Source organism: Haliotis cracherodii, unplaced genomic scaffold (genome assembly GCF_022045235.1).
Source record: "Haliotis cracherodii isolate W230 unplaced genomic scaffold, xgHalCrac1.p SCAF_11, whole genome shotgun sequence".
Classification (NCBI taxonomy): domain Eukaryota; kingdom Metazoa; phylum Mollusca; class Gastropoda; order Lepetellida; family Haliotidae; genus Haliotis; species Haliotis cracherodii.
In genome coordinates, this window is record NW_027266266.1 from 2,097,469 (window position 1) to 2,107,381 (window position 9,913).

The window sequence follows — 9,913 nt, forward strand, 5'->3', positions numbered from 1 at the left end:
CGCGCAAAGAAATGTTGTAGTCTATCTACCTATTGACTCTGATACTTATACTGTCATAAAGCGCACATGTGTAACTCAGTCTGAACTGAGAACATAAAACAAATTGTAATTTGCGTGTGGTTCCTTCATACGAAAGCCTATTGAGATTAAAATTGAAATATGGATAATTTTTCCTTATTCCGTAATAACGATATTGTTTCCGTAATAACGAATCTTTTTTTCCGTTATAACGAATATAATTTTTGTAATAATGAAACTTTTTTTCGCAATAACAAAAGTATTTTCGTAATAACATTTTTTTCCGTGATAAGGATTCTTTTTCCGTTATAACGAATTGTTAAGCGTAAAAACGAATCTTTTTTTCGCAAAAGCGAATTCATTTTCATAATAACGAAACTTTTTTCAGTTTTAACAAATTTATTTTGGTATTAACGAATCCTTTTTTCGTAATAACGAATCTTTTTTTGCAATGGCGAATTTATTTTCAAAATAACGAATCTTCTTTCCGATATAACGAATTTCTTTTCGTGTCTTTTCCATATTTTAATTTTGACCCCAATAGGCTTTCGTACCTTCAGAATCAGGAATGAGGACATGGCCCATATAATTATTTAGGTCATGTAAAAGTAAAAAATAAACATGATGAAAACAAAACTAGTAATATGTTTTCACAAAAATTACTTCCTGAAACACTTGATATTATTTTCAAGGAACAAGGGTTATTGAGTTGATACAATGATAGTGGTATGCATGATACTGTTGACGTTGATATATCTACAGTGGCAAAGTTGTTAATATTATTTCATTATTAATCAAAGTAATAGCTACAATGTTATGATATTATTTTATAACGAAGTAGATGGAGACATGCAGACATTGTTAAAATTGAAACCCACAACGTTGTGAGTGCGTTTGTTATTTTTAACCATAAACCATGCTTCTGTATGAGAGTTACCTCCCTAATGGTAATATGTTGACTCCTGAAACCTGATACGTCAATTATTCACACTGTCCAAAAGTGTTAATATCTCGCTACCATGAAACTTGCTCAACGTTAGAGCTAGACTGGTACCCTGCTCTTCGCCTCCTAGCGGCTACAGACGAGGAGCGCAAGCGCCCAAGGGCAGATAAACCAGTCAAGGGCCCACTTGCACAAAGCGATCTTAGCGCTAAGATGATCGTAACTCCCATACTTTAACATAGGCTTACAATCGTCGTAGTGCTAAGATCGCTTTGTGCAAGTGGGTCAAGGACAGAACGTGGCTCCTTGTTAGGATAGTTGCCGAATACCATAAACATGTTAAGTGTAATAATTTACCGTTAGGAATGTTTTAAAAAACATTTTCCTAATTATTGATGTATTTCGTACGTACGCATATCAGTATACACATGTGAGACAAAGGTAAAGTTTCTTTTAAAAGTTTGGTTACATCTTTCCAGCTATTGCTCACCCCCATGTAATGATGTAATTTTCTCAAACCCATGGCAAATAAGGCCCTAATATACGTTTCAATTGGTCAACCTCGCCTTTTTCCGGAACCGTAAAGATGAGTTCTAATTTCAGCGTTTTCGACGACTTTTCCAATATTCTACAGACACAACACACACACACACACACACACACGCACGCACGCACGCACGCACGCACGCACGCACACGCACACACACACGGGTATTTATGTCGTGTGTCAGGTTTGTATCATGGCATACGATGGACAGTTTCTGAAACTGGAACCCGCCTCGGGGAAATTGGCTGTCCCCAGCATGTTTTATTCAAATCGTCGTTCAACCACTTTGATTGTCTGTTAATTCAAGTCGCTTGAGTAAGTGGAGTGGGTTTTCGCGGCTTTTAGCAATATTCCAGCAATATCACTAGAAATGGGCTTCAGACGTCGTAACCATGAGGGGATAGAACCCGGCCCTTTGACGTGACGAGGGAACGCAACTAGGCGACGCCGAAGTCGGCAATATTCCGTTGGTGCGGGTTCCGGGTAAGAATACAAATCCCCATCAAACTTTTCTTGTGGTAAGAGGCGACTAAATGCTCCGTGACTTGGTTGATTACATGTCATCGCATCCCAGTTGCGTGGTCCCATGCTCAGTCGCAGTGGTGGTCGGATTCCCCAGTAGTCACTGAGGAGAGGGGTGGTGGAGGACTGAGGGGGGAAGGTGTTAGGTGAGGGGGTGGAGTTGGGATGAGGATGGTAGAGGACAGAGGTTGGGGTAGGGTGAGGGGGTGGGGGTGGGGGGGGGGGGGGGGGGGGGGTTGATTAAATAGCGTAGAGCCTCACATCTGTACATTCTTATGTCCTGGATGGAAAACAGATGTTGCCTCATCTTGTGGGAACTGACCACAGTTTAGTAAGTCATTGGATAGCTTCACTGGGTGATCAATGGTAGGATAAACTACAACAATAATGAATTCAATAGTAACGTTATCTTCACCTGTACTCGGGGGCACGGGTGGCCCAGTCGTCTAAGGCGCCGCGATTCGCTGTGCAGAGTTGCGTCCCTTGGGCACGCCAGAAACCTATGATTGTGGGTTCGAATCCCGGTTCGCCCCGATTATGTTTCTAGGTTTGTCAGCACCATACCCGTGCTTGTGGGTTTCACCGAAGTGGTAAACGTCTGAGACCTGCATCACTTCGGGTTTTCCTCCCACACTAAGCTGACACGCCGTGATATAACTGGAATACTGTTAAAAGCGGCGTAAAACCCAACTCACTCACTCACTCACCTGTACTCTTGTTGTTTCTTTAGTTATTTGTTACATTCAATAATTTCTTTAGATGAGATGGGATAATTTAATTTAATTTAATCGAATTGTGTGGATAGATGCTGATGATGTCAATCACTGGATTGTCTGGTCCAGACACCATTGTGTACATACCGCCGTCATATAGCTGAAATATTGGCGTTAAACAACAAACCAACCAACCTGGTGGGTCACATGTATGGGTTTGATAGGGACGTAGCTAGAGTCACTGTTAGTATGCCATTTCCTCTTTTTGGAAGGCAATGAAAATACAATAGTGCTTTTTTCTTCATTACTTTTGTCGATTCTTAGAGAATTCGGTTTTAGTGGTAATAGATATTCATTGTTGCGAGGTTAAGGTGGCAATTGACAATGATGAGCCAGTTTAGTGGTTTAAAGTTGAAATTGGAACACTAGGGTGATCACGGACTTGTATAGGTCCGTGGTTTGATAACACTAGACTAACATTTAGTCCCTGAAATTAAGTCATCTTATATTTTAAAATGAGTCTACTCAAAACAAACAGAAAAAGTGTTGTTATATTATCTTAATGCAATATAATAAAATGGAGCCCAGAGACTCATCAGTAGTCTAGGATGCCTGCTAATATAGACTTGCGCGGGCTGTATTGGCTACATTGGTTTCAGGGTCTGTAGGACAAGGACTAGTCCTGCACGGTGACTGTGGAATTCATATTTTTTAGGTATTTTGTTTTTACTAAAAACTAGGCAAATCTAAACAGTAGATGAGGAAAGGTTCTTTTGAAGAAAAAAACATGTTTAAAGACATGTTTTCATTGACTAAGTATAAGTCTAGACAAGGACACGCCCTCTTCCTAAACCCAGTATGTTGTGTAATTGGGAGCTCCCACAGCTGGCATTCATTAAGTATAGACAAGGGAGAGAGTGTTCCAGAGGTGTCAGTACTGGTCACCCGTGTATCAGCTGTAAACTGTAAACACACTGGACAGCACAAGATTAACTGATAAAAACAAGTCAGAATCTTGCTTGTGGATCCTACAGATTTGGATACAGCGGAGACAAATTATGCTTGGCTCAGTTGGATTCAGTTCTTAATTTATACTCTTGGGCCTGGGAGACAGGTTTGTCTAACACTATAAAATCAGTCTGGACAAGCAGTCCCACATCATCTAAGTGAATACACGTTGCTTTATAAGTGACACTATCCCTCAAGAACGGTACGAACTCTATCGCCGCCCCGCCATATTTGATATATATTTGTATCAGTGTCTGTAAGACAGACTAGTCCTTATGCAGGGGTGGGGGTTGGGGGTTGGGGGTGTTGTATCTTTAAGACTGATAACGGAGATCATATTACCAAGCAGAAACCACTGTGTAACAAAGTATCACGTACTATGCTTGTCGTAAGAGGCGACTAACGGGATCGGGTGGTCAGGTTCGCTGTCTTGGTTGAAGCATGTCATCGTATCCCCACTTGTATCCCCATCGTATCCCCAAAAAAACATTTATTTGTTTGCACGTACTTCAAACAGTGTATAGTGCGCCTGACATGTACACACGATAACAAATGACTGAGTGTGTAAAGGTGATGAATCTATCTCTCTCTCTCTCTGTGTCTCTCTCTGTCTCTTTCTCTCTCTTTCTGTGTGTGTGTGTCTCTCTCTCTGTGTCTCTGTGTGTGTGTCTCTCTCTCTCTCTCTCTCTCTCTCTCTCTCTCTCTCTCTCTCTCTCTGTGTGACTCTCTCTCTGTAATTATACATTTCAACGTATCTCTCTTTTGTACCACCGTTTTAAGAAAAGACAGAAATGTCAATGTTTCAAATGTGTATCTCCGGCACTCACACTTGACGATCATGTTATCACGTTGCAGAGAGTATCTCAATCCCGAGCTAACCGGACTCTATCACAGGTGGAAAGGAGGCGTCCGCGTTATCTTCCCGTACTGTCTGACCTCGCTCTGACAACACTTCGGTTACAACCAGTTCAGTAGTCTGTCTTACAGACCCTGATACAAATATATATCAAATACAACCCATGCAAGTCTATTATGTTTGGCAAGTGTAGATCACTGCATCAGTATCAGTAGATATCTCTAAGGCCTCCCACCGCATCTCCCAACCACCTCTTTACAGCGTGCAGCTCATCCTTGTTACCGCTTATAGATAAAAACCAAGCCTCGCTTTCACACAGGTTATGAAAAGAGTCAATGCTAGAAGCCCCCATAGTGACGTCACAACCCTAATCACAGGAAGTGTGAAATCCTGGGCGCTACACCTAGCTCATTTAAATCTTTTAAAAACAAATGCTACATTAAAAATGTTATGCTTTTGTAGCGACCATAATCCCGTGATGGGATTCGAACCACCTGACCAAAGATGTTAACCCCTTCAGCAAGCAGGCAAGGTAAGGATGTCATCTATGGGATGACTCCACGCCCTACTGCATACTCCCCAGTCAACAGAAGCCTCGTCCCGGGCCTCATAGTAGGGTATTGAGACGTGCTCAGCCCCACGTTTGGCACCAATTGAGTCCTTCTGATTTGAGGTATGACGTCTAAACAAAACTGGCACCTTACTGACAGCATCACATTCCACTGAGAGATAGGCTACATTAATGTAATTACTGTATGGCAGCTTAACGCCGTTTGTTTAAATTTGTCTTGACTGGTATTTCCATTGAGAATCCAGTTTGTGTGTCCGGGGTCTGAACTGATTGTTTACAGGTTGTGGTGTTTGACGTTTGGTTCCATCTGTTCTGGATACAGTTTGTCAGTGCTATCACACTGAACAAACATTCGCGCATTTGAATCAGAACTGAAATCTGAAATATGTACTGGTTTGTTAGTTTAAACCGCCACTTTTTCCTCCAGGAGGGAACGGAAGGCCTGTCAACTTTGAGACAGAGCACAAGTCACTCATTTGACCTCTTAGGAGCAATTACACTCTTTATGTAAACAAATCACAATCACTTGTCTGATACGGATACTGTATTGCCATAGTCAGCTACATGATGCCAAGAGTTTCATTACTATGTTATGCTTTACAAAATTTTGATTTTCCCCAAAGAAATTAATTCCGGTTTTTGAAAGAATATCAATGATAATATATATACAAAGAGAAAAATAACAAAGTTAGTTCGCCACCACTTGTGTCCCATATATGGCTCATTTATCCTATTTGGGTATTTTGTTCGCACAAGTGTCAACACACATTCCGGCATTATTTGTCTGTGATGGAAGACAACATGCTCCCCATCACCCAGTCTGATCTTCTTTTGAACATATTCTGGTATTTTCCACCCGTTACAGTTGTCAATTATTTTCAAGAATTTATAGTAGAGAGCCCTTCTGATGGTGCAGTTATTAGGGCTTGGAGGGAGCGCATGTCCCATCCATCTGGCTGTTCCGTTGTTGGTGGCTATACAGGGTTTGATAAAACAGTAGGGGCATGTGCCCTCCTCCATTCGATTGTCACCCTCGGGATCTGGCTGATTTGCAATGTACTGTTCCCCGGGAAGAGGGGAGTCCACTTGAATTTGTATACCTTACGTTTTGTAAATACATTTTTTGTTATTGTATATATAGTGGATGTAACTATTCTATAAACGGACATGGTTTACAAGGAGCATTATTTCGTGATTAATGTATATAAGTCATTTGATTAGTAAATGCACTTTGACTGGATATATTCTTATTATGCAGTAACTGTTTCATTATTATCAAATTTGTAGCCCACAGACCTGTTGTCCTGCGATGTTCCGTAGCAGCCATATGTACAATATGCATCAATAACACATATTCACCACTAATGAACTGCGATATAATAGATTATATGGTCTCTGATGGTACACAAGTTGATTGTAGTCAGCTTCTATAATGTATTTGTATGACTTTGTGATATTTGGCTCTGACTTGACCTGACATGAGATCATGCCACTATAGCCATCATATATATATATATAAATACATAGACATAATTTAGAAGTGAGATCTGCTTTGTTATATTTCAATTGTTTTAATATGTTATGCTGCCTTGGACCTGAGAATTGTCCGCAGTCCCCAGCTGAGAGGCAGAGGGCCACACGACCCCTTATCCATAATTGTATGTGGCAGAGGAATGTAATGTTTAGAACATAAAGTGGGAAGCCGATTTGGGTGCTGAAAGGCTGTAACTGGCGGTTTAATTAGGAATCGTAACCCTTCACGGCAGTCAAGGTTTTTAGTCACGTGACCTCTATCAGTAAAATAATTGGCTCTAACCTGTCGTCTGCTGTAGCAGAATATTGCTGTTACTGCCGTGGATGACTCCTGTTGGATTATACCTTGGCTATTGCATTTTTATGCTCAATCACGGCTAAACTGTGTGTTTCAACTGTTATTTTCTTGGCACTCCCTTGGAATACTATGTGTATTACTCACTGTTTATCAACACGCGACTTCCAACTTACACCACGGGAGATTTGTCAAGGAAGGTATGAACATATTGGAATTCTGACACCTCTAACATGTCTAAAGCTAATGACTTTTCAAGTGGAAAATATCAAGAGTACATTTGTACCATATGGGCTAGTGTATGCATCAATATTATGGAGAACTTTAAAAGCTCATAGAATTTTGCATCTTGTGAATGTGTGTGCGTGAATGCCATCCAAAAAGCCAGGTACTTGCGGAGAAAACAGAAAAAAAACTTTGAATTATGTTATTCCTCCTAAGAAGAAATGTAACCTATCGTATCAATATGGTAGCCCATATAGCCCCTGTCAGGTATGCACAGAAGGAAAAATTATCAAAGATGGTCCCGATCATGAAAAGAATGAACCTTATCACCCAGGTGAAAAGCATTAATACAGTGAATATATTTCGTCACATGTAAAACTAACAAAACACAGTTGTTTTAGTTAAAACCTCTGTTTATCCAGTTGACAGAGACGAGAGAGTGAATATGTCATCTGCTAGCAAACTATGTTTACTGTTTGTAGGTCACACTTGAGAACGAGGCTTGTTTTTTACGGGGAAAGTTTTCAATGACAAAATTTAGGCGAAGCTCCCTCACTGAAAGGTCACTCCTCATTATTCCGGAAAGAAAGATGAAATATGAAAATAATGTTTTTTCACACATCATAAAATGCAAAATGAGACACTCAAGTGTGCATAAAAACATGATATGATTACGACGATACACTCTTAACTTTTTTAGTTAATACCGACACTTTAACGAATTCTTTGTTAGACACATGTGCGCTAACAGTGAGTAAACTTTACATTTGTTTTCATATAGTCCCACTTTCTCTAAAAGCACTACATGCTAAAATTATGTTTGTTCATAAATATACAACAAAAAACACAACCTACTGAAGAACAGTTTTAATATGATAAGATTAAGAAACTCGCCTGTCGCGCCTTTATTTCAGTCTAATTAAAATCAGACCCAAGATCTCCCTACCGCTTTATTTAGCGGTACCCAGAACTAAGATCTGATTTTAATGAGATTGAGGTTTATTTATACTAGGCGCACGTGAATTGATAAGTTTGAATTTTCCACTCGAAATAATGTAAGCATTGACAAGTTGTAAACTGGCTATAGCTCCATTCTATTGTAATGAATATTATACACTGGAAGAGTGCTTAACCACTGTAAGTAAATTTTAAGAAAACATTAGTCATTACGTTATTGTTTTTACGAAATGGGCGTTTCGTACGCCATAATTTTACGTCCTTTCGGGGTTGCTCGTACGTCTCAAGCTCTACACTAATATTGTATAAAGCCATTCGTTTTGAATTTTCTACATTTTTGAATTCACAATATTTTTCACTGTGGTTTGCATGAGAGTAAACGAGAGGAGAGTTACCTCCCTTGCTAGTCTCGGGTGCATTCTGGCGGGCTAAATGCTCGTGGTATCAGATGGCACGAACATTTCTGCAAGAAGCACCTGGTATAGGGATGAAGTGAAACCATCACGCACGATGACAGTTGTTGCTACAGATTGTTTTGAAAATGATGAACGTAAGTTGGCCAATTGCAAGCTGAAATAGAACTTCACTCCTGATATTAGTTGAGTTTTTGCTGGTGTAGATTTGTAAACATCGTGCATTTATGGGAATGACATTCAAAAGTTACACGTGATACATTAACCAGTTTGTTAACGATCGGATCATTTACGTCGGTGCGAAGGTTGGACTTTGTGTTGTCTCAGCATTAGCTGCACTTGTCTGCAAGTCAGTGGCAGTGTCAATGCACTTATTGCATAATCCAAGTGTTTTTTTCCTAATGCAATTCATGGACGGACGCCATTGTCCATATTTGTCCAACTAGTCCGCAGTTCATTGAAAGACTTCCGCCCGTATCCCTCACCTCAGAAATATATACGATAACAAGGAATTAGATGCAATGCATGCCTTGGTGGGATGATACCAGCGGAAGTCTTTCCCGGTCGTGTCTATCGCTGCATTTTCAGTTATTATTGGTGATGTAGTTCGTAGAGTGGATCCCCAATGTGGCCCAGACTGTCTCAGATTTAGAAATCTTTTATGTTTGGGATCTTGGCAGTAGTGCACTTTACCGGGCGCACTTGTTAATTAGCTGATGCTCTACCACTGGACCACGAGTGCTATCACATGTTATCACTGCTCGTTTAACGGGTCATTAGCACCCCATTAACATGCATGCGTAATCCAGTAAACAATGAATTGCACATGCATGTGCCGTCACATCCACCATTGTATATGTCAACATAACTGACCAATCAGACTAATGGTATTAATACTTGAAAAAGTAAGAATTTATGGCTAAGCTAACCGTAATGACCGAAAAGGGGTGTTGGATCTTGAAGCGAGTGTCACCGGAGCGTAGGGCTTCCACGAGTCCAAATTTTTGGACTCAAGTACCCGAGGGGTGAAACTCGACTAGTACTCGAGTACCCGAAAATAGGATGTCCTTTAAGAATATTGGTTCATTAGATCAAAATTGCCATCTAAAAGTATTAAAACATGTTATAAGAAAATTGAACTGCACTGAAATGTAAATAGAAAGCGTAAAACGGAACTTGTTTATCTGTCTAAGTGTATGGAAGTGTTCAGTGTTAATATTTGCTTGTAACTGCACTAATCTTAATCACGACCTTCAAAAACATTACGTCACGTCTACAAATACTACAATACATATTGAACACAAACCAATTT